Consider the following 27451-nt stretch of genomic DNA (forward strand, 5'->3'; position numbering starts at 1 on the left):
GCCTTGAAAGCAGATGTCCATCATATAGCTGACGAAGAAAGTGAGACCTGTGAAGACAGCCTCCATATATCAGTATTTGGTGCCTGTTCTATTTGGGTGGCTGACTCCTGCTCCTCCCAGCTCCACATTCAGGTAGTTAACAATTAAAACAGAAAATGCTGGAAAAGTTTAGCATGTCAGGCAGCATCTGTAGAGAAAGAAACAGAGTTAACGTTTCAGGTCGAAGACCTTTCATCAAAACTGGAAGATGTTAAAGAGTTAACAGTTTTTAAGCAAGGGGAAGGGGGCAGCGAGGGGAGGGAGGGGAGGAGATGAAAGAACAAAAGGGAAGGTCTGTGATAGGGTGGAGGGCAGGAGTGATTAAATGACAGAAGGGATGATGGTGCAAGGCAAGGAGGGTGGTAATGGGACAGGGTAAGAAACAAAATATGGGTCTAGAGGAGCTGTAAATGGCAACAACAGAACCATTACCAGCAGCTGCAGTCCCACAGAAAAAATGGAAACAGTGGTTATATCCTGAAGTTATTGAAATCAATGTTGAGTCCAGAAGGTTGTAAAGTGCCTCATCGAAAGACGAGGAGCTGCTCCTCGAGATTCCATTGAGCTTCAGTGGAATAGTGCAAGAGGCCGAGGTCAGAGTGGGAGTGGGACGGGAAATTAAAATGGCAAGCGGGTCAGGGTCACTCTTGCTGACTGAGTGGAGGTGTTCAGCAGAGTGATCACCCAATCTGCGTTTGGTCGCCCCAATCTGCGTTTGGTCGCCCCAATCTGCGTTTGGTCGCCCCAATCTGCGTTTGGTCTCCCGAGGGTTGTGAGGCTGTGGATTGCACTACCAGAGTTAATTAATGAAGCAGAGACCATATCCCCTTTTAAGAATAGGTCAGAAATTTTGCAAATGTCAATTAAAAATGGATTCCTTTACTTTTATTGCACATGGATTCCTTTACTTTTATTGCACATTGGGCCAGTGGTCCGATGAATGGCAGATGGAGTTTAATTTAGATAAATGTGAGGTGATGCATTTTGGTAGATCGAATCAGGCCAGGACCTACTCCGTTAATGGTAGGGCGTTGGGGAGAGTTATAGAACAAAGAGATCTAGGAGTACAGATTCATAGCTCCTTGAAAGTGGAGTCACAGGTGGATAGGGTGGTGAAGAAGGCATTCGGCATGCTTGGTTTCATTGGTCAAAACATTGAATGCAGGAGTTGGGATGTCTTGTTGAAGTTGTACAGGGCATTGGTGAGGCCACACTTGGAGTACTGTGTACAGTTCTGGTCACCCTATTATAGAAAGGATATTATTAAACTAGAAAGAGTGCAGAAAAGATTTACTAGGATGCTACCGGGACTTAATGGTTTGACTTACAGGGAGAGGTTAGACAGACTGGGACTTTTTTCCCTGGAGAGTAGGAGGTTAAGGGGTGATCTTATAGAAGTCTATAAAATAATGAAGGGCATAGATAAGGTCGATAGTCAAAATCTTTTCCCAAAGGTAGGGGAGTCTATAATGAGGGGGCATAGATTTAAGGTGAGAGGGGAGAGATACAAAAGGGTCCAGAGGGGCAATTTTTTCACTCAAAGGGTGGTGAGTGTCTGGAACGAGCTGCCAGAGGCAGTAGTAGAGGCGGGTACAATTTTGTCTTTTAAAAAGCATTTGGACAGTTACATGGGTAAGATGGGTATAGAGGGATATGGGCCAAGTGCAGGCAATTGGGACTAGCTTAGTGATATAAACTGGGCGACATGGACATGTTGGGCCGAAGGGCCTGTTTCCATGTTGTAACTTCTATGATTCTATGATTCTATGGATTTCCTTTTGTTTTAAATCTCCAAGCATGCATCCAAGGGGGATAAAGGGATATGAGAACAGGGCAGGCACATGGGACTTGGGTAACTCCTCATGCAGAGGTTAAACACAATCCTGGACTGGTTGAGCCAAACAGCCTGTTTCCGTGCTGTAATTTCTAAGTAATTCTATGTAATACATGCACAAAACAGCAACTGCAAAATTCTGAAGCCATTTTATATATCAGTCCTTGAGGTGAGTGCAAAACAAGTTTATTATTTTCTGTTTCATTTTACTATGTAATCGTTTCCTTGTCTTTGCAGTATGTCTGCAGCTATAGTGATACTTTGAATTGTTCTTGTCAGCTATGTTCACTGCCTGCCCTGGACTAAAGTATCTATTTTTATATAGTTTGTGGTCATTATTACTTTTCCTGATTTCCTGTTCTCAGTTTTGAATAGGAATGATCCTTAGCGCACTGCTAAACACAGACGGGTAGTTTGTGAATGCTTTCTCCCAGGATTGCACCCCTTTTATGCATGGCTGCTACTTTCTCATAAAAATTTATGAATGGAGGAAAATATGGTCCTAGATATGACCGGTACTCAGACCTCTTACTTCAGGACTTTACTCTCTTTGATTTAGTTCAGTTCTAGCCTCCCATCTACTTTGTCTCAATTTTCTGACTGTTTCGATCTGCCACTTCATCTTCCATTTCTTTTGTACATCATTTGACTCTACCTTGCGTCTGGAGAGCTTTTGATTTTACCCTGGTCTTCCACTTTCATGCTCCTGTCAATCTTCTGAGTTCATTCTATCCTTAGACTGCCTTCCCCGCTTTCCTATGCAACCGTAAATATAACCTTGTTCACTTGGAAGACTCAATCATGCCTTCTGACAAAAGTGGACTAATGGGCTCTCTGATCTTTTGACCTGACTTTCCTAATACCTGTCCTATTGACATATTCATTCTGGGGCAAAATAACAATTTTTACCATTTAGAGAAGGACTATATTTCTGGGTCACCACTACATTTTTTCTTCCATCTTCAGTTCTATATATTCCTTCCCAGAACACATTGGGAATACGAGTGCTGCCAGCGGAGAGACTGAAATTCAAGCATCATTGCCCACAATTTTCCGACCATTTTTGTAGTTTCCCAATCCTTAAATCTCATTGGATAAGGAGGTACACTGTTGGTCCTGTCGTTCACTAAGGTCCCTCACTACGCTGTTTTCAGCTCACACTTCCAGCAACTTACAGGGCAAAAACGTTTTGAGCTGGAGGTTGCAAGAAAAACTCTAACCGGGCAGGCATGAGATGCTCTGCTCCAGCAAATTCCGGCCCAATATGTTCCCCGTCCCACTCCCACTCAGACCTCTCTATCCTCGGTCTCCTACACTGTTCCAGTGAAGCTCAATGGAAGATCGAGGAGCAGCACCTCATCTTTCGATTAGGCACTTTACAACCTTCCAGACTCAACATTGATTTCAATAACTTCAGATCATAACCACTGCCTCCACACCTGGTAATTGTTCTGCTGCTGCCATTTACAGCTCCTCTAGACCCATCTTTTGTTTCTTTACTTGTTCCATTACCACCCTCCTTGCCTTGCACCATCATCCCTTCTGTCATTTAATCACTCCTGCTCCCCACCCTATCACAGACCTTCCCTTTTGTTCTTTCCTCCCCTCCCCTTCCACCCCCTTTTCCCTGGCTCTGTACTTGCTTAAAAACTGTTCAATCTTTACTTCTTCCAGTTATGATGAAACGTTAACTCTGTTTCTTTCCCCACAGATGCTGCCTCACTTGCTGAGTTTAGTTCAGATTTCCAGCATCCACAGTATTTTGCTTTTGATTTAGTGTTTAATTCACTGCCACTTCTCTCCCAGGAATGCCCACCCTGAAGGAGTTCTGCTCTTCTCTCCGACGGGATTTCCGTTTGTCTCTTTTATCATGTTCACCTTCGTTGCTCTCTGTTTCCCTTCTTGAGTTTGATCAGGTATCTACTAAAATTCGCTTTCAAGGCCACATCTCTCTTCTCAGCAACTGTCTCCAGCTCCGTCTTATTCCACGTGGATTCCAATATAAATTCCACCCTTCATGTTTCGGATCCACCCTTGAGTACAGATATCTCCATGATATTCAGCGTTCCTCAAACCACTGCTCTCGCCACTTCCTGAGATCCACACTCAACGCCATGTGCCTCCACAAGCTCACTCTCGACCTCTCTCTCCAGCAGCACCGACTCACTCTGTTTCAGAGTTGTCCTGGTCCTCAGTTCCAGTTCATCCTTCGCTTTAACAAGAAACTTTTTTTCTTCCTTTCAGGTGTCAAGGACCGGAAGCTTCAACAGCTCTTAGATACAAACTTTCTCTTCCCCTTCACTTCTCTCTGACCCCATCCCTCCTTCCAAAACCACCCTTTGTCGTGTTTTCACTATCCCCTCTGACCTTCCCCTCTATGACCCCGAACAATCAGTCCTCAGCAAAGGCCTCAGCTCCATCCCCTTACACCCCCACCTCAATGAGTTTCGAGCTGGACATGATGCTGAGCTCTTCATCCGTCGCCTTCACGTCTGCACCCACTTCTTTGGTCAGGAGTCTTCCCCTCAGACAGCGGACCCTTTCTCCGGCCTTGAGAATTCTCATTCCACCTGGCGCCCTCTCTCTGGCCTCTCGCCCTCTCTTAATCTTTTCACTGGGAACTGCTGGCATGACATCGGCCGTCTCAATTTCTCTACTCTCCTCACTCAATCTAACCTCCCTCCCTCTGAACTTGCAGCACTCCGTTCTCTCAGGTCCAACTCTGACATTGTCATTAAACCTGACGACAAGGACCACACTGTTGTTATTTGGCAAATAAACCACTACGTTGTGGAGGCTGAACACCAGCTCACCGACACCTCCTCCTACTTCCCCCTGGATCATGATCCCACTGCCGAACATCAAGCCATCGTTTCCGTGACCATCACAGACCTCATCTCCTCTGGAGATCTTCCCCCCCCCCCCCCACGGCTTCCAACCTCATAGTCCCCCAACTGCAGAGCCTGCTCTTACCTCCTTCCCAAGATCCACAAACAGGACTGCCCGGGTAGACCCATCATTTCAGTCTGTTCTTGCCCCACGGAACTTATTTCTTCCTATCTCTATTTTTTCTCCCCTTGTCCAGTCTCTTCCAACCTACATCTGCGACTCTTCCGACCCCCTCCTCCACTTTAACAGTTTCCAGGCCCATACCGTCTCCTTTTCACCATGGACATCCAGTCCCACTATACGTCCATCCCCCACCAGGACGGTCTACGGGCCCTCCGCTTCTTCCTTGAATGGAGGCCCAACCAATCCCTATCCACCACCAACCTCCTGCGCCGGGCTGAACTTGTTCTTACAATGAACAACTTCTGACCAAAGCTCACTGACCTGAAACGTTAACTCTGTTTCTCTCTCCACAGCTGCTGCCTGACCTGCTGAGTATTTCCAGCATTTTCTGGTCAAACTGGAAAACTTAATCAACTTTGCTTCCAATTTCCACCCCTCCCTCGCCTTCACGTGGTCCATCTCCAACTCTTCCCTTCCCTTCCTCGATTTCTCTATCTCCATTTCTGGGTGTGGAGATGCCGGTGATGGACTGGGGTTGACAATTGTAAACAATTTTACAACACCAAGTTATAGTCCAGCAATTTTATTTTAAATTCACAAGCTTTCGGAGGCTTCCTCCTTCCTCAGGTAAATGTTCATTTACCTGAGGAAGGAGGAAGCCTCCGAAAGCTTGTCCATTTCTGGGGATAGGCTGTCAATCAATATCTATTATTGAACAACTTCTCCTTTGACTTCACCCACTTATTCCATTGACAAAAGGTGTCGTTATGGGAACACATATGGGTCCTAGCTATACCTGCCTTTTCATGGGATACGTGGAACATTCTTTGTTCCAGTCCTACTCAGGTGCCATCCCTCACCTCTTTTCCTGGTACATTGATGACTATCGGTACCACTTCCAGCTTTTACCCCAACTGGAAAATTTTATCAACTTTGCTTCCAATTTCCACCCCTCCCTCTCCTTCACATGGTCCATCTCCAACTCTTCCCTTCCTCAACTTCTCTATCTCCATTTCTGGGGATAGGCTGTCAATCAATATCTATTATAAGCCCACCAACTCTCACAGCTACCTTGATTACTCTTCCTCCCACCCCGCTTCCTGTAAGGACTCTATTCCCTTCTCTCAGTTTCTCCGTCTCCATCGTATCTGTTCCCACAATGTCACCTTCCATACCAGTGCTTCCGATATGTTTTCCTTTTTCCTCAACCGAGGATTCCCCTCCACTGTAGTTGACAGGGCCCTCGACCAAGTCCGTCCCATTTCCCGTACTTCTGCCCTCACCCCTTCCCCTCCCTCCCAGAACCATGTTAGGGTCCCCTTTGTCCTCACCTTCCACCCCACCAACCTCCACATTCAACGGATCATCCTCCACCATTTTCACCACCTCCAGCGCAATGCCACCATCAAACGTATCTTCCCCTCCTCTCCCCTCTCCTTTCAGCATTCTGAAGGGACCGTTACCTCCGTGACACCCTGGTCCACTCTTCCATCATCCCCAACACCCGCTCTCCTCCCCACGGCACCTTCCCGCTCGAGTGCAGGAGATGCAACACCTGCCCTTTCAACTCCTCCCTTCCCACCGTCCAGGGCCCCAAACACTCCTTCCAGGTGAAACAGTGATTACTTGTACTCTTTTCAATTTAGTATACTGTATTCGCTGCTCACGATGCGGTCCTCTCTACATGGGGGAGGCCAGATGCAGATTGGGTGCTCTCTTTGCTTGAACACCTCCGTTCAGTCCGCAAGTGTGACCCTGAGTTTTCGGTCACTTACCATTTTAATTTTCAGTCCCACTCCCACTTTGACCTCTCTGTCCTCGGCCTCTTACGCTGAAGCTCAATGGAAGTGCAAGGAGCAGCACCTCATCTTTCGATTAGGCACTTTACAACCTTCTGGACTCAACACTGATTTCAATAACTCCAGATCAGAACCATCTCCCATTTTCTTCAGACAGCAGGTGCTGGTAATGGTTCCCCTGTTGCCATTTACAGCTCCTCTAGACCCATCTTTTGTTTCTTTACTTGTTCCATTCCCACCCTCCTTGCCTTGCACCATCATCCCTTTTATTATTTAATCACTTCTGCCTTCCACCCTAACATGGATCTTCCCTTTTGTTCTTTCCTCCCCTTCCTCCTCCCCCACTTTCCCTGGCTCTGCACTTGCTTAAAAACTTTTAAACCTTTACTACTGCCAGTTCTGATGAAAGGTCATTGGCCCGAAACATTAACTCTGTTTCTCTCTCCTGACCTGCTGAGTATTTTCTGCATTTTCTGTTTTTATTTCAGATTTCCAGCATCCGCAGTATTTTGCCTTTGCTGTTAGATGACCAAAAGCTTGGTCAAAGAGATAGGCTTTAAGGAGCATCTCAAAGGAGGAGAGAGAGGCAGAGAGGTTTGGGGAGGGAATTCCAGAGCTTAGAGCATAGGCAGCTGAAGGCCAATGGTGGAGCGATGAAAATCGGGGAGGTGCAAGTGGCCAGAACTGGAGGAGCGCAGAGATCTTGGAGGGTTGTAGGGCTGGAGGAGGTTATGGAGATATGGAGGGGCGAGGCCATGGAGGGATTTGAAAACAAGGATGAGAATTTTAAAATCGAAGCATTGCCGGACCAGGAGCCAATGTAAGTCAGCGAGCACAGGGTTGATGGGTGAACAGGACTTGGTACGAGTTAGGATACGGGCAGCAGAATTTTGTATGAACTCAAGTTTATGGAGGGTGGAAGATGGGAGGCCGGCCAGGAGAGCATTGGAATAGTCAGGTCTAGAGTAAACAAAGGCATGGATGAGGGTATCAGCAGCAGATGAGCTGAGGCGAGGCGGAGACGGGTGATGTTATGGAGATGGATGTAGGCAATCTTGGTGATGGAGCAGATTATGTGGTCGGAGACTCATCTCAGGGTCAAATAGGACACCAAGGTTGTGAACGGTCTGGTTCAGCCTCAGACAGTGGCCAGGGAGAGGGATGGAGTCGGTGGCCAGGGAACAGAGTTTGTGGCAGTGACTGAAGACAATGACTTCGGTCTTTCCGATATTTAGTTGGAGGAAATTTCTGCTTATCCAGCAATGATGTCGGACAAGCAGCGTGACAGTGGAGCGGTCGAGAAAGGTGGTGGTGAGGTGGAGCGAGATGTCATAAGCGTACATGTGGATAGATCCTTGGGGGACTCCAGAACTCCAGGGGTAACAGTGCACAAGTGGGAAAAGAAGCCATTGCAGCTAATTCTCTGGCTACAACTGGATAGATAAGAATGGAAACAAGTAAGGGCAGTCCCACTCGAACGGCCTCCTCCTGTGCTGTACCTACTATGATACTATGAAATGTTTTCACAAAGAGGAATATTAGAGCATGGAATTCTTTACCGTAAGTGGCTATTGAGATAAAGTCTATAATCATTTGAAAGGGAATTGGTTAAATGCATGAAAAGGGAAGACTATAAAAGGATACAGGCTCTAGTCATCGAAACAGAAATAGAGAGCTCCAGTTAAGGAGCTCATACCAGCACTGATATAATGGACTAAATAGCCTCCTGTGCTGTAAATTCTACAATTCTATGTTACAGAGAAATTTACAAAATAAATATGTCAATCAAGATTTTCCTTTGCCTTACCGACGAAAAATGGGCAACCGTGGGACAGGGAATCAGGATGGGGCCACCTCCCACCGAACCCGTACCTCTAAAACTGACCACTGAGGTTTTCCAATAACCCCTGTGCTTAAGGTGATAGCTGCTCACACATTGCACCTACCCTATCACATGTAAATGATACCAGGGAGGTGGGGTTTCTGTCTCTGGTAGATTTCCCTCTGTTCCCATCTGAGCACTGCCAATGGGATGGAAGGCCTGGAAAGAAGTACTAGTAGTCGTACTGTAGCAGCGAGGGGCAAGTGGGATGAACTGAAATGTATCTACAGTAAGCAATCTGGCCACTTCTTCTACCAACCTCTCCAACTACCAACTATATGAGGTCAGGCTCATTCAGGCCCAATGAAAAGTTTGGACCTGGTGCATGTTGAGGGCTGCAGTTCCTTTTAAATTTGGCCCTGCCCATTTCAACAAGTGTCACGTTATTTCCCTTCTTTGCAGACGGACTGCCACTGAAGAGGGCTGCAAGATGGCAACCTGTGTGTACTGGAGCAGAGCTGACTACTTCAATTAGGTGGGAATGTCTATCAAGAAGTACATGCAGATGTATACAACTTTAATGATTTTTTTACGGAATTACTTAATTTGTATGTTCTGACAAAAGGTCTGCGCCAAAAATATTAACTCATCTTTTCTCTTTACAGATGCTGATGAACCATTGTATTTTCAGAATATTCTATTTTTATTTCAGATTTCCAGCATTTGCAACTCCCTTTTTAATCTTAATTTTTTTAATGTGTTAGAATTTTTTTTTAGTATTATATCCTCAGGACAAAGCAAGATGGCAGCTGAAAACAAATTCAAGAAGTACTTTAACAGTTTCATTGGTTCAACTCCTTCTTCCTTGTTCTTTATTGATTGGTTATTTTCCTACCTGCTTGCTGCTCATTCATTACTAGTTCAATAATATTTCAGATAATCAATATTGTTCAGTCAAGTGATTTGTTGCATTTTTATAAATTTACTATTTGTACTAATCAAGCAAGTATGACAGGTAATGTGACATACGCTTTGCAAGAGTGACACCTTGAAACACAATGGAAATGGACTAGGAAAAAGATCTTTAATTATATGGATAGATTAGCATTATTAAATATTGATTGAAAAATTAATATTTAACAAGGAACTTTTTTTCATTCTTGGGACGTGGGCATCGCTGGCGAGGCTGGCATTTATTGCCCATCCCTAATTGCCCTTGAGAAGGTGGTGGTGAGCCGCCTTCTTGAACTACTGCAGTCTGTGTGAGGAAGTGACTCCCACAATACTGTTAGGTAGTGAGTTCCAGGATTTTGAATCAGCAACGATGAAGGAACGGGCGATATATGTCCAAGTCGGGATGGTATGTGATTTGGAGGGGAACTCAGAGATGATTATACTCCCATGGACTTGTTGCCTTTGTCCTCCTAAGTGATAGAGAGCGCAGGTTTAGGAAGGGCTATCAAGGGCAAGTTGCTGCAGCCACGCTACACCGGTGATGAATTAGTTTAAGCCAGTGGATGAAGTGCTGGTCAAGCAGACTGCTTTGTCCTGGATGGTGTCAAACTTCTTGAGTGTTGTTGCAGCTATACCCACCCAGGCAAGTGGAGAGTATTCCATTAGACTCCTGACTTGTGCCTTGTTGGTGGTAAAGAGGCTTTGGGGAGTCAAAAGGTTAGCCACTTGCCTCAGAATACCCAGCCTCTGACCTGCTCTAGTAGCAATGGCTATCTGAGGAATTATGAATGGAGCTGAACACTCTGCAATCATCAGTGAACAGCCCCACTTCTGCCTTTTATGATGAAGGGATGGTCATAGATGAAGCAGCTGAAGATAATTGAGTCTATGATGCTGCCCTGAGAAACTCCTGCAGCAATGTCCTGAGGCTGAGATTATGTCCTCCAACAACCACTACCATCTTTCTATGTGCGGGGTATGATTCCAGCCACTGGAGAGTTTTCCCCCTGATCTCATTCACTTCAGTTTTACTAGAGATCTTTAATGCCACGACGCTGCCTTAATGTCAAGGATAGTCAAGCCCATAATTGGTGAATTGGTGAATTATTTTTTTCAGTGCTGCTAGATCGCACCATATCTTGTCTGAGAGGAGAAATATGTAAGTTGCTCCTAGGTTTTTGATAAATGTACTCTTGAACTGGCCGCTAGAATAAATTGACTTCTCTTCCACACTTCCCTTCCTTTGGTATTTACATACGCCCAACAACCCAACTGAGATTGGGAACTCACTATCGGAGTCACTGCAAGCACAAATCTGCACCCTACCACATAGTGCCACCAACAAACTTATCATTTTAACCAATAACAACAACTTGCATTTGTATAGCGTCTCCAACATAGTAAAACGTCCCAAAGCCCTTCACAAGAGTGTAATCAGACAAATAAATTGACACCAAGTCAAAGAAGGAGACATTAGGATAGGTGACCAAAAGCTTAGTCAATGAGGTGGGTTTTAAGGACCGTGGTGAAGGAGGAGAGGGGTGGAGAGGCAGTGAGGTTTAGGGCGGGAATTCCAGAGCTTAGGGCCTAGACACTTGGGCGTATGTAAATACCAAAGGAAGGGAAGTGTGAAGCTGAAGGCACAGCCGCCAATGGTGGGGCAAAGGAAATCAGGGATGCTCAAGAGTTCAGAATTGGAGGAAAACAGAGTTCTCGGAGGATTGTAGGGCTGAAGGAGGTTACAGAAATAGGGAGAGGTGAGGCCATGGAGGGATTTCAAATTCAAGGCATTGCTGGTCCAGGAGCTAATGTAGGTCAGCGAGCAGAGGAGTAATGTGTGAATGGGACTTGGTGTGAGTTAGGATACGGGACAGCTGAATTTTGGATGAGCTCAAGTTTATGGAGGGTGGAAGATGGGAGGCCGGTCAGGAGAGCATTGGAATAGTCGAGTCTGGACGTAACAGAAGCATGGATGAGGGTTTTAGCAGCAGATAGGCTGAGGTGGGGTGGAGGTGGGCAACGTTACAGAGGTGAAAGTAGGCGGTCTTGGTGATGGAGAGGATATGGGATCAGAAGCTCAGCTCAGGGTCAAATAGGACGCCAACATTGCAAACAGTCTGATTCAGCCTGAGACGGTGGCCAGGAAGGGGGATGGAATCCGTGGCTCGGGAACAGAATTCATGGCGTGGGCTTTGGTCTTCCCAATGTTTAATTGGAAGAAATTTCTGCTCATGTTGGACAAGCAGCTTGGCAATACAGAGGCACAAGTCAATTATTAGTAATAATGCTATAAAGCCCCAACACCACTATAAATTTTAGAGTCAGTGTACGGAGCAGCTGCAATCTGGTCAAAGAGTTTTTTTCATAGCTATGCTGTAGAAGTGAAAGAAGATGTTGTTTCTTTAAACACTGTAGTTCTTGGCACAACATCATTTTTGTGCATGACTGATACTGCAATCCTTTTGTGCTGGTTCATTTTTTCTGTGGAATCTTTGCCTGGTGAGAACAAATAAAAACACATGTGGAACCAATAGGAAGCAGACGGAGGACTGCAGGTTTATGGATACAGTACCTGTACCAAACTAGGTCACAAACTTTTCATCTCACAGACAGGGGTGATTAATAGCAACAAACTAAAGCTGGGCAAAGATGTTGCAGAAACAACAGCTCCCATACTCAATAATATTCTCACCTGTTACTCAAAGTTTTTTTACATTAAAGTACAAGAGTGATTTCAGGTGAACCAGATGTAGATTAACTTGTTTTGCTTCAGTGGCTTATCCTTGTCACATAGGAGGACAGGAATCTAAACAGTATTCTTTCTCTTCTCCCACCTGCCACAAGACACCATACACATGCAGTACATATGAAGGAAATGGCAGCTGTTCTGATGCATCACTACATGTTCCATGTGGCATTTGAAATGTGTTCTGGGTAGGGATGCATGTACTGACCTAGGTTCATGTATTCTGTTTGATTCTGAACTACTGAACAGGCATTAAAAACCCACAGTTAAATTTGTATGAACAAAACAACAACAACTTGCATTTATATAGCGCCTTAAAAGAATATCAGCCATGATCTTATTGAATGGCGGAGCAGGCTCGAGGGGCCGATTGGCCTACTCCTGCTCCTATTTCTTACTTCTTATGTTAATATCCCAAGGTTCTTCACAGAAGCGTAATCGGACAAAAAAATTGACATGAAGGCTAACAAGGAAACATTGGAAGGGTGATAAAAGCTTGGTCAAAGAGGTAGGTTTCAAGGAAAGTCTTAAGTTAGGAGAGAGAAATGGATCACGGAGAGGTTTAGGGAGGGAATTCCAGAGCTTAGGGCCCAGGTAGCTGAAGGCACGGCCGCCAATGGTCGGGCAAAGGAAGTGGGGGATGCACAAGAGGCCAGAGTTGAAGGAACACAGAGTTCTCGGAGGGCTGTAGGGCTGGAGGAGGCCACAGAGATAGGGAGAGGCAATGGCATGGTGGGACTTGAACACAAGGATGAGAATTTTAAATTTGAGGTGGACCAGGAGCCAATGTAGGTCAGCGAGCAGAGGGCTGATGGGTGAGCAGAACTTGATGCAGGTTAGGATATGGGCAGCAAATTTTGCATGAGTTCATGTTTATGGATGTTGGTCAGGAAATCATCGGAATAGTCGAGTCGGGAAATTCAAAAGGGTGCAGGAAAGATGGGCACGAATTTGGGAGGCAACATCAAGTTCAAGGACTTTGGAGAGAAAAGGGATGTTGGAGATGGGGCAGTAGTTTGCAAGGACACTAAAGTCAAGCGTGTTTTTTTTTGAGGAGGGGGGCGGTGGTGGCAGATTTGTAACGAATGGGGACAGTACCAAAGGAGAGGGAACCATTTACAGTATCAGCTAGCGGAGGGGGGGGGGGGCAAGAAGGGAAGTTGAGTACTCAGCAGATTAGTGGGAATAGGGTCCAAAGTATTGGAGGTGGGTCTCATGGACAAGGTGATCTCGGAAAGGACAAGAGGAGAGATAGGAGAGAAACTAGAGAAAGATGCACATTCAGGCATGTGGGGAACCTTGGGGGATGTTTGGCTTGGCAGGCAAGAGGAAAGGGGAATGTGGCAGAAGCAGCTGAATGATGGTCTTAATTTTAGTGTATTTGTTTTTGTTATTGGAGGTGAGCATGGAACGGGCATGGGACAGGGGTTTAAGGAGATGATTGGTAGTGGAGAAAAGAAGCCGGGGGTTATTTTTGCATTCCAGGATGATCCTGGAATAGTGAGCAGTTTTGGCAGAGGCGAGCAGTGCTTAATGTGGTCAAACCAGGTCTGGCTACAAATGTCCTAACCAGTTGTGTGCCAGATACATTCAAGTCTGCACCCCTTGGACTTGAGAGAGCAACGATGGAGGCCATACCAGGTGAATGACCAGGGTGAGAGAGAATAAATCTTTTATTGGGGACAAAGTAACAAAGGCAGAGATGAGAGAGCGATTGAACAGATTGTCAGCAGTTGAAGTATTTTGGTGAATTGAAACACATTACTAACTTGCCAATAAATGTTACGCTCATGACAAGATTTCTATAAACTGTATATAAAAGTAGAAAATTTACAAAGCTTTGCCACATCATCCTTTTAAAGAATCATTCAGCCATTTATTCTCTATTTATGCTTCTGTGAAGCATTCTCAAAAACCTTTGACTATGAAACTCTCTGCTGACACTTTCACGTCACATGTAGCAGAATTCCATAGGGCTGATTTTGCTTCTGGTGCAGGAGCGAAGCTCACAGGGAGCGCTGGTCAGGAAATCACAAGCCTGCAGTGCCTGATTTTCCATCTCCCGCTGGTACCCACATACCTGAACCTGCAGACAGAGATGGGCATACCTCACTTTGACAGATGATGAGTTTATGCGTAATTCCTCATTCCCAAATGGCCAACAGGCCTGATGGCATCAGGTTAACCATAATGCAGGATGCTTCCCCAACCACTGCATGTTATGCTTCCAAGGGCACTGCATGAAAGAAGGCATGCCAGGGTGCTGAATTGCCAGCGTAGCCTGATTAGCTAAAGATACTATCAACCATATCTGAAAGCCCTGCTACACCTACCTGACACTGAAAGTGAGGAACTGTTTTGGCATGGCCCTGGGTCACCAGAGAGCCAGAGGCCAAGCTGTGCTATCTTCGGCAAAGAAACTTGCAGTTAACATGCAGTGTGGGGCTAGTGCATCCAGTAACAGTGGTGGTCAGCTGTGGGCTGGAAATTTCCTCCACCTCCTTGCAGGCATGCTGCAATACAGGCTGTGAGGATGGTGCCATAGAGTACCATAGAGGAGCACCCTCCTCACAAGCACCTCATGCAGCACTGGCTCCGCTTCAGAAGCATCTGAGGGTCAGGTGCTAGGCTGCTGTCTGACTTGCGCACAGACTGATGTCTGCACCTTGGCTTTCCTTTCCTTTCATTCATGCCTATGACTTTTTAGTCCCCATTAACCTTAGAAAAGGATGCTAATCGGTTGAGATGCCTTCAGAGGCTTTGCAACGGCTTTCATAGTTTTGGTCTACCTATCCTGATAATTGCTCCCTTCCCTCTGTCAGAAGTGCCAACTTTTGGATGAAATTTTAAACTGAGGCCCTGACTGCCCTCTCAGATGCACGTAAAAGATCCCATGAAACTATTCTAAGAAGAGCAGGGAAATACTCCCGGTGCCCTGGCCAACATTTATCCCTCAACCATCACCACTAAAACAGATTATTTGGTCATTTATCTCATTGCTGTTTGTAGGGCCTTGCTGTACACAAATTAACTGCTGCGTTTTCCTACACTCAGCCAGCTCTATCTTGCTGAGGCCAAATGCAAACTCTCACAATTGTTCCTATTTCCCTCTGAACCCTGACCCACTATCAAACATCAAGCCACTATTGCCCAGACTTTAAATGATCTCATCACTGCAAGAGATCTCCCCCCACCCCCCATGCCACCCACTACCTTCAACCCCATAGTTCTCTAACACCGTACAGCCCATTTCTACCTCCTCCCCAAAATGGGACTGTCCTGCTCAAATCATTTCCTCTTATCTCGATGCTCCTCTTCCCCACACCCCCCCTCCCCCATCCCTTCCTTGTCCAGTCACTACTCATGACTCCTCTGGTGCCCTCTGCCACTTCAATGAGTTCAGATCTCTGGCCCCAGTCATTTCTTTTCATGATAGATGTACAGTCCCTCAACACCTCTATCCTCACCAGGATGGCCTGTGGGCCCTCCATTTCTTCCTTAGCCCAACTAGTGCTATCCACCACCATCCTCCTCCACCACACCAAAACGTTAACTTGTCTATTCTCTCCACAGATGCTGACTGACCCTGCTGTGTATTTTCCAGAATTTTCTAGTTTTGTTTCAATCTTCCACTTGAGTCTGTCTAGATTCTGGGAATAATCATTCAGGTGTAAACAGTGCTGATATCAGAAAATCTCGGCTGAAGCTTCTTTCCCCATTTGGTTGGTAGTGAGATCGGTATGGGTCAGGCCTTCTCCCTTCCCTCATGGGTGGGGGAGGGATTCCCTTGGATTTTATTGATTCTGCTTTGTACCATCTCATTTTCTCTCATCAGCGTCAGTCATTCGTGTTTCATTGTTTTTTCTCTTTCTGTCTGACTTGTGGGCTTAGTCCTGTCCACCTCAGAGTCCTCTGACCCTTTTGGGAAACAGTGATCCCCTCTTGCTTATGTGAGCCATTGTTATTTATAGACCCAGTTTATACCTTTCTCCTGGTACTGCTGCTTCACAGGTACAATTCCAGTACTGTGTTTGTTTTGACAATCTTCCACAGCTTATGCTTCACTTTTCTTAACTTCCTGTGTTTAGCCGCATGTTCTGGTTGTGTTGACTTCACTGTCTGTTTGCATGTTTTCTTAAACTTTAAAAATAATCTGTTTTTAAAAATGATTCATTTGAACGAAAACAGCACAAACCACTTAACTGCGAGATACCTGGCCTCACCACGCCTGACCTGGATGGAGATGCCTGTGGGTGTGACCAAAGTGTCAAAATGTGCCATTCTCCAGCACTTGCATCTTAAAAACCCCGGGTCCAGATGGATTGCATCCGTGCATATTCAAAGAAGCTAAGGAAGAGATAGCAGAGGCAACAGTACATATATAAAAATTCAACAGAAAAGGGAACAGTACCAGAGAGCGGGCGGACAGCTAATGTGATTAATATATTCAAAAAGGGAGATGGAACAAATCCAAGTTAGCTTAACGTCAGTGGTAGGAAAGATATTGGAATCGTTAATCAAAGAAATAGAAAATCATCCAGCAACCTAAAATATATTAGAGAGTAGTCAGCATGGACTTTCAAAAGGCCTTTGATAAGATAGTCATAGTAGACCCATGACTAAGGTCAGAGCCTGTGGAGTCAGGGGACAAATAGCAGAATGGACAGCAAGCTGGGTACAAAACAGAAAACAGAGAGTAAGGGTTAAAGGTCGTTACTCAGGCTGGCGGAAGGTGAGATGTGGTGTTCCATAGGGATCGGTGCTGGGACCACTGTTGTTCGCAACTTACATAAATGATTTGCGCTCGGGAATCGGAAGTACAATTTCAAAATTTGCGGATGACACCAAATTGGGGGGGTGTAGTTAATACTGAGGAAAACTGCGACAAAATACAGGAAGACGTTAACAAAATTGCAGAATGTGGTGTAAATGGCCAATGAATTTCAATATAGATAAGTGTGAGGTGGTGCGTTTTGGTAGGAGGAATAAGGAGGCCACCTACTCCTTGGAAAATAAGAGTCAAAATGGGGTAGAGGCATAAGGAATCTAGGGCTACAGATTCACAAATCATTAAAAATAGCATGGCAGGTTAACAACGCCATAAAAAGTACAAATAAAGCACTGGGGTTCATTTCTAGAGGAATAGAATTCAAAAGCAGAGAAGTTACGTTAAACTTACATAGAACCTTGGTTAGACCACACGAATCACTACAAAAGTGTACTGATGTGAAATCTGTCACACTGGAGGGAAAAATGAGGAAGAAAGAGCCCTCATCTTTAAAGGGTGTCAAGACTAAGGCCAAGAATAGGTTAATTCCCAGGCAATCAAAGCTCACAAATTTCTTTAGAGTTTAAAATTGCTTTTTTTGTTCCTTTCTAACCGTACAAGACATAGATTTTAAATGTTGAAACCATCGAATAGATTGTGAAATTATTTTCAAAATGCACAGGCGATATTCTTGTAGCGGTGCAGTTATATTGCAGAACATTCAACACCTTGATCATAGTGAACAGTACTAGTCTCCATATTGCAAAAGAATATAGAAGCACTGGAGAAAGTGCAAAAAGGATTTACAAGGATAAGAACATAAGAACATAAGAAATAGGAGCAGGAGTCGTACATCTGGCCCCTCGAGCCTGCTCCGCCATTCAGCGTGATCATGGCTGATCTTCTATCTCAACGCCATTTTCCTGCACCATCCCCATATCCCTTGATGCCCTTAATATCTAGAAATCTATCAATCTCTGTTTTGTATGTACTCAATGACTGAGCCTCCACAGCCATCTGGGGTAGAGAATTCCAAAGATTCACCACCCTCTGAGTGAAGAAATTTCTCCTCATCTCAGTCCTAAATGGCCTACCCCTTATTCTGAGACTGTGACCCCTGGTTCTAGACTCCCCAGCCGGGGGAATCATCCTCCCTGCATCTACCCTGTCGAGCCCTGTAAGAATTTTGTATGTTTCAATGAGATCACCTCTCATTCTTCTGAACTCTAGAGAATACAGGCCTAGTCTACTCAATCTCTCCTCATATGACAATCCCGCCATCCCAGGAATCAGTCTGGTGAACCTTCGTTGCATTCCCTCTATGGCAAGTATATCCTTTCTTAGGTAAGGAGACCAAAATTGTACACAATACTTCAGGTGCGGTCTCACCAAGGCCCTATATAATTGCAGTAAGACATCTTTACTCCTGTACTCAAATCCTCTTGTAATAAAGGCCAACATACCATTTGCCTTCCTAATTGCTTGCTGCACCTGCATGTTGGCTTTCAGTGACTCATGTACAAGGACACCCAGGTCCCTTTGAACATCAACATTTCCCAATCTCTCACCATTTAAAAAATACTCTGCATTTCTGTTTTTTCTACCAAAGTGGATAACTTCACATTTTTCCACATTATATTCCATCTGCCATGTTCTTGCCCACTCACTTAGCCTGTCTATATCCCCTTGAAGCCTCTTTGCATCCTCCTCACAACTCACATTCCCACCTAGTTTTGTGTCATCAGCAAACTTGGAAATATTACATTTGGTCCCCTCATCAAAATCATTGATATATATTGTGAATATCTGGGGCCCAAGCACCGATCCCTGCGGTACCCCACTAGTCACAGTCTGCCAACCTGAAAAAGACCCATTTATTCCTACTCTCTGTTTTCTGTCTGTTAACCAATTCTCAATCCATGCCAGTGTATTACCCCCAATTCCATGTGCACTAACTTTGTTCACCAACCTCCTGTATGGGACCTTATCGAAAGCCTTCTGAAAATCCAAATACACCACATCCACTGGTTCCCCCTTATCTATTCTACCAGTTACATCCTCAAAGAACGCGAATAGGTTTGTCAAACATGATTTCACTTTCATAAATCCATGTTGACTTTGCCAAATCCTATTATTATTTTCTAAGTATCCTGTTACCACATCCTTTATAATAGAATCCAGCATTTTCCCTGCTACTGATGTCAGGCTAACAGGTCTGTAGTTCCCTGTTTTCTCTCTCCCTCCTTTCTTAAATAGTGGGGTTACATTTGCCACCATCCAATCTGCAGGAACCGTTCCAGAATCTATAGAATTTGTGAAGATGACAACCAATGCATCCACTATCTCTATAGCCACCTCTTTCACAACCCTGGGATGTAAATCATCAGGTCCTTGGGATTTATCGACTTTCAGTCCCATTAATTTCTCTAGTACTATTTTTTTACTAATACTAATTTCTTTCAGTTCCTCATTCTCACCAGACCCTTGGTTCTCTAGTATTTCTGGGAGGTTTTTTGTGTCTTCTTCCGTGAAGACAGAGACAAAAAATGATACCAGAACTGAGAGGATGCAACTATCAGGAAAGACTGAACAGGCTGGGACTCTTTCCTCTGGAAAAGAGAAGACTGAGAGGTGACCTGATAGAGGTCTTTAAAATTATAATAGGGTTCAATAGGGTCGACTTAGAGAAGATGTTTCCACTGTGGAGAGTCCAAAACTAGGTGCCATAAATATATGATAATCACTAATAAATCCAATAAGGAATTCAGGAGAAACTTCTTTACTCAGTGTGGTGAGAATGTGGAACTCGCTACTACATGGAGTAGTTGAGGCGAATAGCACAGATGCATTGAAGGGGAAGCTAGATAAGTGCATGAGGGAGAAAGGAATAGAAGGACGTGACTCACTGTATTAAAACATATATTTTGTTTTTTTGAGGTTGGGAATTATACAATTGTTCCCTCCTTCCTTTTTCTTGATCTCCACTTACCATATTTATGGAAGAGGTTGAATAAGTAACCTGCTTCCAGACCTCCATCTATGGCACTCTGACATTACTGAATAGGAGTTATGAAGGAGCAGTTCAGACATTCTCCCTCCAAATTTCCTTCCCTCACCATGGGCGTATATCCAGCCTTTACTTGTGCTTCTCCATAATGCCACAGTAAGACTGAGAACTGAGCGCGTCGGAAATCAAAGGCAGGAACCTTCATATCACCATTCGATGACACAGAACATTGATTGCCCAACAGACCATGCCACCACAACAGCCTACAAAACATAGTTATTTAGAGGGACTGATTTTCCTAGCTAGGTAATCTCTACAAGGTGCTCTTGCTGCATTTTGCAAGGACCATGCTCCATTTAGGGCAAGGAGCACGGAGGCTGTCAACGAGTGCATTAGTTTGCATTCCTTTGTATAAGATCAATAATGTGAATTGTGAATATACCAGTTTTACACCCCTAATGATTACAATAGTGCATTTTTTCTTACTGCTATTCACAGTGTGCAACTTTAAATTGAATGAAACTGCAGTTTTGATTCTACTGTAGTCACCTAAAAACACAAGGGATGAGTCGCTGTTCCTAACATTTGAGATTAACAGTCTGGTGGGAAAATTTCTTCTTTGGGCAGAATTAACAAAATTCTAGAAAAAGTAAAGAGAAGTAAAGTTAATAAACTCTGTCCCTACACAAGGGATTAGAGACATGCTGCCTGTTGGAAGTTTTTGAAAGCATTTACTCTTTGTTTGTTTTCACCATCCTTGCAGGGTAAGGGTTAATATAAATGCTTTCTTCTGGTTTCTGCTATCTTACAAAATTCTGTGAAGCTGTTTTCATGTTGTTAAATGGAGAGGCACTATACAGTCGGCTGTCGTGCTAAATGATAGAGCCGGGTTATATGTGACCCATGATTTGTTGGGAATGGAAAAGAAATGTCTGAGTGTTGGTCCAAAACTGTGAAATGTTTATAATACACATCACACCATTTCTAAGTAGTTACCAGTGAAACAAACATCTGGCTCCAATAACTTTCCTGAAGAACAACATATGTTGCTGAGCTATGTGTTTGTGTATGTGTTTGTGTATTTGTGTGAGTGTGTACGTGTGTGTGTTTGTATGTGTATATGTGCGTGTGTGTGTGCGCATGTGTACATATGTATGTGTGTATCTATACATTCAATTCTACTTTCCATCTTTGTCTGGTTCTTGAGTCTAGATTTGAGAGGAAAGTATGGGTAGGAGTTGGATTAAAAACTCTGCAAGTAAATAAAGTTTGTCTTCTTGGTCTGAAGATTTCAGACAGCATGTTGCGTTCTATACCAAAGGTTCAGACAAACTGGTTTGAACCTTGTCAGAACATCCATGTATTATAAAACCTGCCTCACTGTATGTTGCACTGCCTGGAGTCCTGAACAGCTGCCAAATTTCTATCATGTGAATGATTAATGATACGAATTGCATTCCTGAGCCCAAATGGGAACTATTTAGATGAAATATGAGTACCAAGTTCATTTTTGCCTGCTGTTAATGTAAAAATGGGGCCTTAAATTAAAACTAATATCAGAATACGTTTTGACAATTTATTTTCCAGAGGTTCATAGGCACTGTTCCTTCATTAAATAATTTATAAAAATCAATAAGAAACAAAGATATTTGAATTTTATGTAAAATCTGGCTAATCTCTTGTGAGTTTCATTGTGAATGAGTAAATGCCAGGATCTGAGCTATTAAAAAGGCTTCACAAGTTAATCCTGACTACAGGTAAATGCTTTGGCTCAGGATAAGCAGAATGTCCACTGCTAAATTAGAGCTAATGAAGAGCCCTCCAAGAATGATGAGTACCCAGTTGTTTAATAGGTTGTTTTTGGGCTGTAATGCCAAGATCATCCTCCAAGAGTTATATATTGTGTGAGACATTTGTGCAATAAAACACTTAAAGAAAAATTTTAGACTATAATACATTTTCTATTTAATAACCAAAACACTTCTCTAGTATTTAGTTCTTAGTGCTAATTTATTTCTAGAATGTAATCTATGCAGTAAAAACACATTTCAAAGTGCCTGTTTTACATTTACCTGCTAACAGCTATTAACAACTGTGGAGAGATCATTAGTAACATTTTGTCACCAGATGATATCTGGGCATTTGCTGTACAGAAGCTACTCTACTGTACCATAAGGCTCAAATCAGCAGAATTTCTAAATGTTCAAAGGTTTCCCAATCAAAGGTTTCAAAGTGATCTAATGTCATGTTGAAATGAAAGCACGACCATTGTCTTTAGAGGTAAGCACCAACGAGGTCACGGACGCCTCATCTCTTTCAATATGTCATCAATCCTCTGAGACAAATATGTGTCAAGACAAAAAGAGAAGTAGAGAATTGTTCCCTTCATATCTCTCCCCCATGCAATGTAATATCATTCATCATATGCCATATCATCAGCCACTGTATGTCAACAATGGCTAAGTCTATCAACTACATTCTTCACTCTTCTTTATCCACAGTAAGCTTTCCATCTCTGTTGTCGCCCTGTATTACAGTATTCCCTTCAGAACTTCTACACTGTCGCATGGTCACGATGTGTCAGTCCTTTAAATAATATATACAAATACTTACAAAAGTAAAAACAAATCCCCACCACTCCCTAATTATCTCTGTTCGTCTCCTAAAGGTGGTGACTCTTGTTGGGCTACAGCTCCATAGGCACCAGCAGCCATCCAGTACCTTACCCGAGTGAGTAGCCATCCTTCACACGTGAGCCTGGTAAGAAAGAGCTATTCAAAGGGGGGGTGATTTCACACCCAGATGTGGACACTTTCAAACATCTACCTACGTATACATTTCAGCAGGAGTCAAGATAATTAATTTTAACTCTCCCTACCCCAGGGATAGTGAAAACAATTGTAGCGATTTAACTGCCACTCAAACTGAGAGCAGATAGGTCAGCACAGACCAGAAATTAAACCCGGGACCACGTCACATTGTACATCACTGAACCTCTAAAAATCGGATCTTATGAATACTTTTGTTAACCACATCACAAAACCTACCAATATGTTCATTAACCATGCATCCAGCAGTTTAGAGACCTGGGGGGGTGATTTTAAACCCCAAGAACGGGGTGGGTTGGGGGCGGGTGGGAGTTGAAAATAGTTGTTTTTTTGGGTCGCAACCACAAAATTTTCGGACTTTGCATTCCCAGTGGGAAGCCTGTACTTTTACACACCGACGTTGAACCCGGAAATAAAGCCCGGTTGCGATTGTGACCCAAGAAACAACTATTTTCAACTCTCACCGCCCCCAACCCCCCCTCCCCCAGTTATTGTGGTTTAAAATCACTCCCCTGAAGTTATGTTTCTTCTCTTTTCCAGTAAGTCCAGAAGGGGCAGCACGTTCAAGAGGCAATGGGTCATAGAGATATATTTGCTGAGAATTGTGACACCAAAATCATGATAAGGGAAAACACACAAGTCCCAGGCAATGTCACAGGCAGCACCAAGGATGAAACAATCAATGATGAAAGTAGTTATTATGAAGTTAACACATATGGGTAGATTTTCATCTTCACCTCCTGGGTGGTAATCTGGCAGGGTTGGGATCAATTAATCTAAATGGAATGAAACTCAGATGGGTTCTGTGAAGGGCATGCAATCCACCCCACCAGATTACCACCCACAAGATGACCCCATATTCCTTTAATAATAATGCTGGCCCATTTCAAGAAAGTCTTATCTCTATCTATCTCATTTTGGAGGTGCCTCACTGGTGATTCGAGGGGACTGCCTTCCAGCTCTCAGTCCAGTCCTCGATAGACTAGCTAGTTGCTGCTGTACAGCCTCCAGAAGGCTCTCGGGTTCACAATGGGCATGGATATAAGGGATGCAAGGCAACTGGGAAATTTGACTGGCTGAGATGATGGGCACGATTTTAAAAGGGAAAAACGGGTGGGTTGGGTGAGGAGGGCAATCAAAATCGCTGTTTTTGGGAACGGGCAGACATTCCGGCTGGAACCCGCAAATTTTTGAATGAGACTCAGGCTAATCTGTGTGCGTGCAAGTCCCACCCCCACTTAAATCCGGCGGGCTGATAATCAAAGGAACAAATGTACCTCATTGAGATACTTAAGGTAGTTTATTTTTTGGATAGTTAAAAAGATTTTAGCGTTACCTGGTCGGCTTTCCCACGGCTTCCTATTCACACCTGGTCAAACCAGGTGGGAAGGGTCAGATCAGTGAAAAATAAGCTAAATAAATTAAATAGAATTACTTTTCCCATTGTAAACAAATTAAACATACCTTAAAAACAATGTTCCCTGGACAACCCCCCCCCGCCTCCACTCTGATCCCGATGTCCAATGTCTGCCCTCTGATCCCAATGTCCGATGTCTCCACTCTAATCTTTGATCCCCCCTCTCCCCCATCTCTATCCTAGCTGCCGATGAGGTCTCTATCTCTCTCTTTCTCCCCCCTCCCCTCCCCGGATGTTCCTGTCGGCAGCCAGCCTGTCAATCAGGCTGGCACGAAACCCAGAAGAGGTTTTGATTGGCCTCATTAGGAACCCGCCTACACTCCTTCCGGGTTTGGCACCCGCAAATCAACCCCCTAACCCCGGACTTTTCCAGCCGGCATATTAAAATTGTGCCCGATATGTTTGACTCTTATATTGGTGGTACTAAAGAACTTTGCTAACTAGTTACTGAAAGCCACAATTAAACACATCGTGTCTTAGAAATTTTATGACGTTCCACCATCATATAGGAATCAAAAGAGGTGTCCAGGGTCCTTTACATATGCTATAAGAGGTGAACATCTGTTTGATGCCCCCTTTACCAAATTGGTTTGTCCTGCACAGAGCCGGCGCTGGGCCTTAGAGAGACCGTTGGAGGTCATCACCTAGGCTTTCCTGCGTCAAGAAAGCAGACAAGCTCAAATGAATAACTCGCTGCAAGATGGGAGATTGAAAAGAGCATTAGATGCATAGAAGAAAAATAAACTAAGCAAAGTCAGGAATGAAGCCTTGTTTCCTGCTTATTGATAGAAAACTTCCAGGTCAAAGAAAATCATGGTGGGCTCAGAGAGAAGGCTGGATAATTACTGAGATAGATGGAGACACGCCAGAGAGAAGACCCCAGACCAAGCAGTCATGGCATTTTTCACTGTCCTGCTTTTGTGTTCCTTCAAATTGAAAAAATTACCTTTAAATATCCAGATACAGCTTTAAAATATTCAGGCAAAATCATACCAGCAAACACAGCAGGCACAATAACTGTTAAGATTGGCATTCCCCTCCATTGAAAATGATAAGTTATATCAGCTGCTGGTATGTTGATTCTTGTCAACCTAGACAAGGACAAAGATAATCAAATAGAATGTCATATCCAAAATCAATCCTTCTGTGCTCCATGGAAATTTCCCCTGAAGACGTCAAGGTAATTATTTGAGTATTTATCTGACCCATGGAGGCGGGAGGGGTGGGGAGGCAGGGCGGGGGGGGAGTTGGCGGGGAGAGGTTAGATGGCTGAGTTTTAAAGAAACAAAACAAAGAGTAGACGTGGGATTCGAATGCCTCAACTACACCATGTGATTAGGCTACACCTTTTTTACACTGGCTGAGCCACAAAAAAGGTACGTTAGACTGGTAAAACAAACTCGAATTGGCTCGGGAGACTTACTAATTACACTTGTGGGATAGTAGTCTTTTCAGCAAATAAAGGACCTGGTGTAGTTACTGATTATTCACTGAAAGTTTTTAGTCAATGTGAAGCTAGTATCAACAAAGTTAGAACAATAGAATCATAGAATCGTTGCAGCACAGAAGGAGGCCATTCGACCCATCGAGCCTGTGCCCTCTCTGTAAGAGCAATCCAGTTAGTCCCATTCCCCCGCTCTTTCACCATAGCCCTGCAAATTTTTCCCCTTCAAATATTTATCCAATTCCTTTTTGAAGGCCACGATTGAATCTGCTTCCACCACCCTTTCAGGCAGCGCATTCCGGATCATAACCACTCCCTGCATAAAAAAGTTTTTCCTCATGTCGCCTTTGGTTCTTTTGCCAATCACCTTAAATCTAAGTCCTCTGGTTCTCGACCCTTCTGCCAATGGGAACAGTTTCTCTTTATTTACTTTATCTAATCCTTCATGAGTTTGAACATCTCTATCAAATCTCCTCTTAACCGTCTCTGTTCTAAGGAGAACAACCCCAGCTTCTCCAGTCTATCCACATAACTGAAGTCCCTCATCCCTGGCACCATTCCAGTAAATCTCTTCTGCACCCTCTCTAAGGCCTTCATATCCTTCCTAAAGTGTGATGCCCAGAATTGGACACAGTTGTGGGCGAACCAGTGTTTTATAAAGGTTCAACATAACTTCCTTGCTTTTGTACTCTGTGCCTCTATTTATAAAGCCCAGGATCCCGTATGCTTTTTTAGCCACTTTCTCAACTTGCCCTGCCACCTTCAACGATTTGTGCACATATACCCCCAGATCTCTCTGCTCCTGCACCCCTTTTAGAATTGTACCATTTAGTTTATATTGCCTCTCCTCATTCTTCCTACCAAAATGTATCACTTCACACTTTGTGTCATCTGCAAATTTTGAAATTGTGCCCTGTACACTCAAGTCCAAGTCATTAACATATATCAAGAAAAGCAGCAGTCCCAGCACTGACCCCTGGGGAACACCACTGTACACCTTCCTCTAGTCCGAAAAACAACCGTTCACCACTACTCTCTGTTTCCTGTCACTTAGCCTATTTCATATCCGTGCTGCCACTGCCCCCTTTTATTCCAGGGGTTCAGTTTTGCTGACAAGCCGATTATGTGGCACTTTATCAAACCCCTTTATCACCACATCAACCACATTGCCCTCATCAACCCTCTCTGTTACCTCATCAAAAAACACAAGCAAGTTAGTTAAACATGATTTGCCTTTAACAAATCCGTGCTGGCTTTCCTTTATTAATCCTCACCTGTCTAAGAGACTATTAATTTTGTTCCGGATTATCGTTTCTAAAAGCTTCCCCACCACTGAGGTTAAACTGACTGGTCTATAGTTGCTGGGTTTATCCTTAAACCCTTTTTTGAACAAGGGTGTAACATTTGCAATTCTCCAGTCCTCTAGCACCACCTCCATATCTACGGATGTTTGAAAGATTATGGCCAGTACCTCCGCAATTTTCACCCTGACTTCCCTCAGCAACCTAGGATGCATCCCATCTGGACCGGGTGACTTATCTACTTGAAGCATAGCCAGCCTTTCAACAATCTCCTTCAATTTTCACCCCATCCAGTATCTCAACTACCTCCCTTTTTAATGTGACTTGGGCAGCATCTTCTTCCTTGGTAAAGACAGATGCAAAGTACTCATTTAGTACCTCAGCCATGCCCTCTGCCTCCATGCGTAGATCTCCTTTTTGGCCCCTAATTGGCCCCACCCCTCCTTTTACTACCCGTTTACGATTTATATGCCGAGAGAA

Source organism: Heptranchias perlo, chromosome 4, assembly GCF_035084215.1.
Source record: "Heptranchias perlo isolate sHepPer1 chromosome 4, sHepPer1.hap1, whole genome shotgun sequence".
NCBI classification, from domain to species: Eukaryota; Metazoa; Chordata; class Chondrichthyes; order Hexanchiformes; family Hexanchidae; genus Heptranchias; species Heptranchias perlo.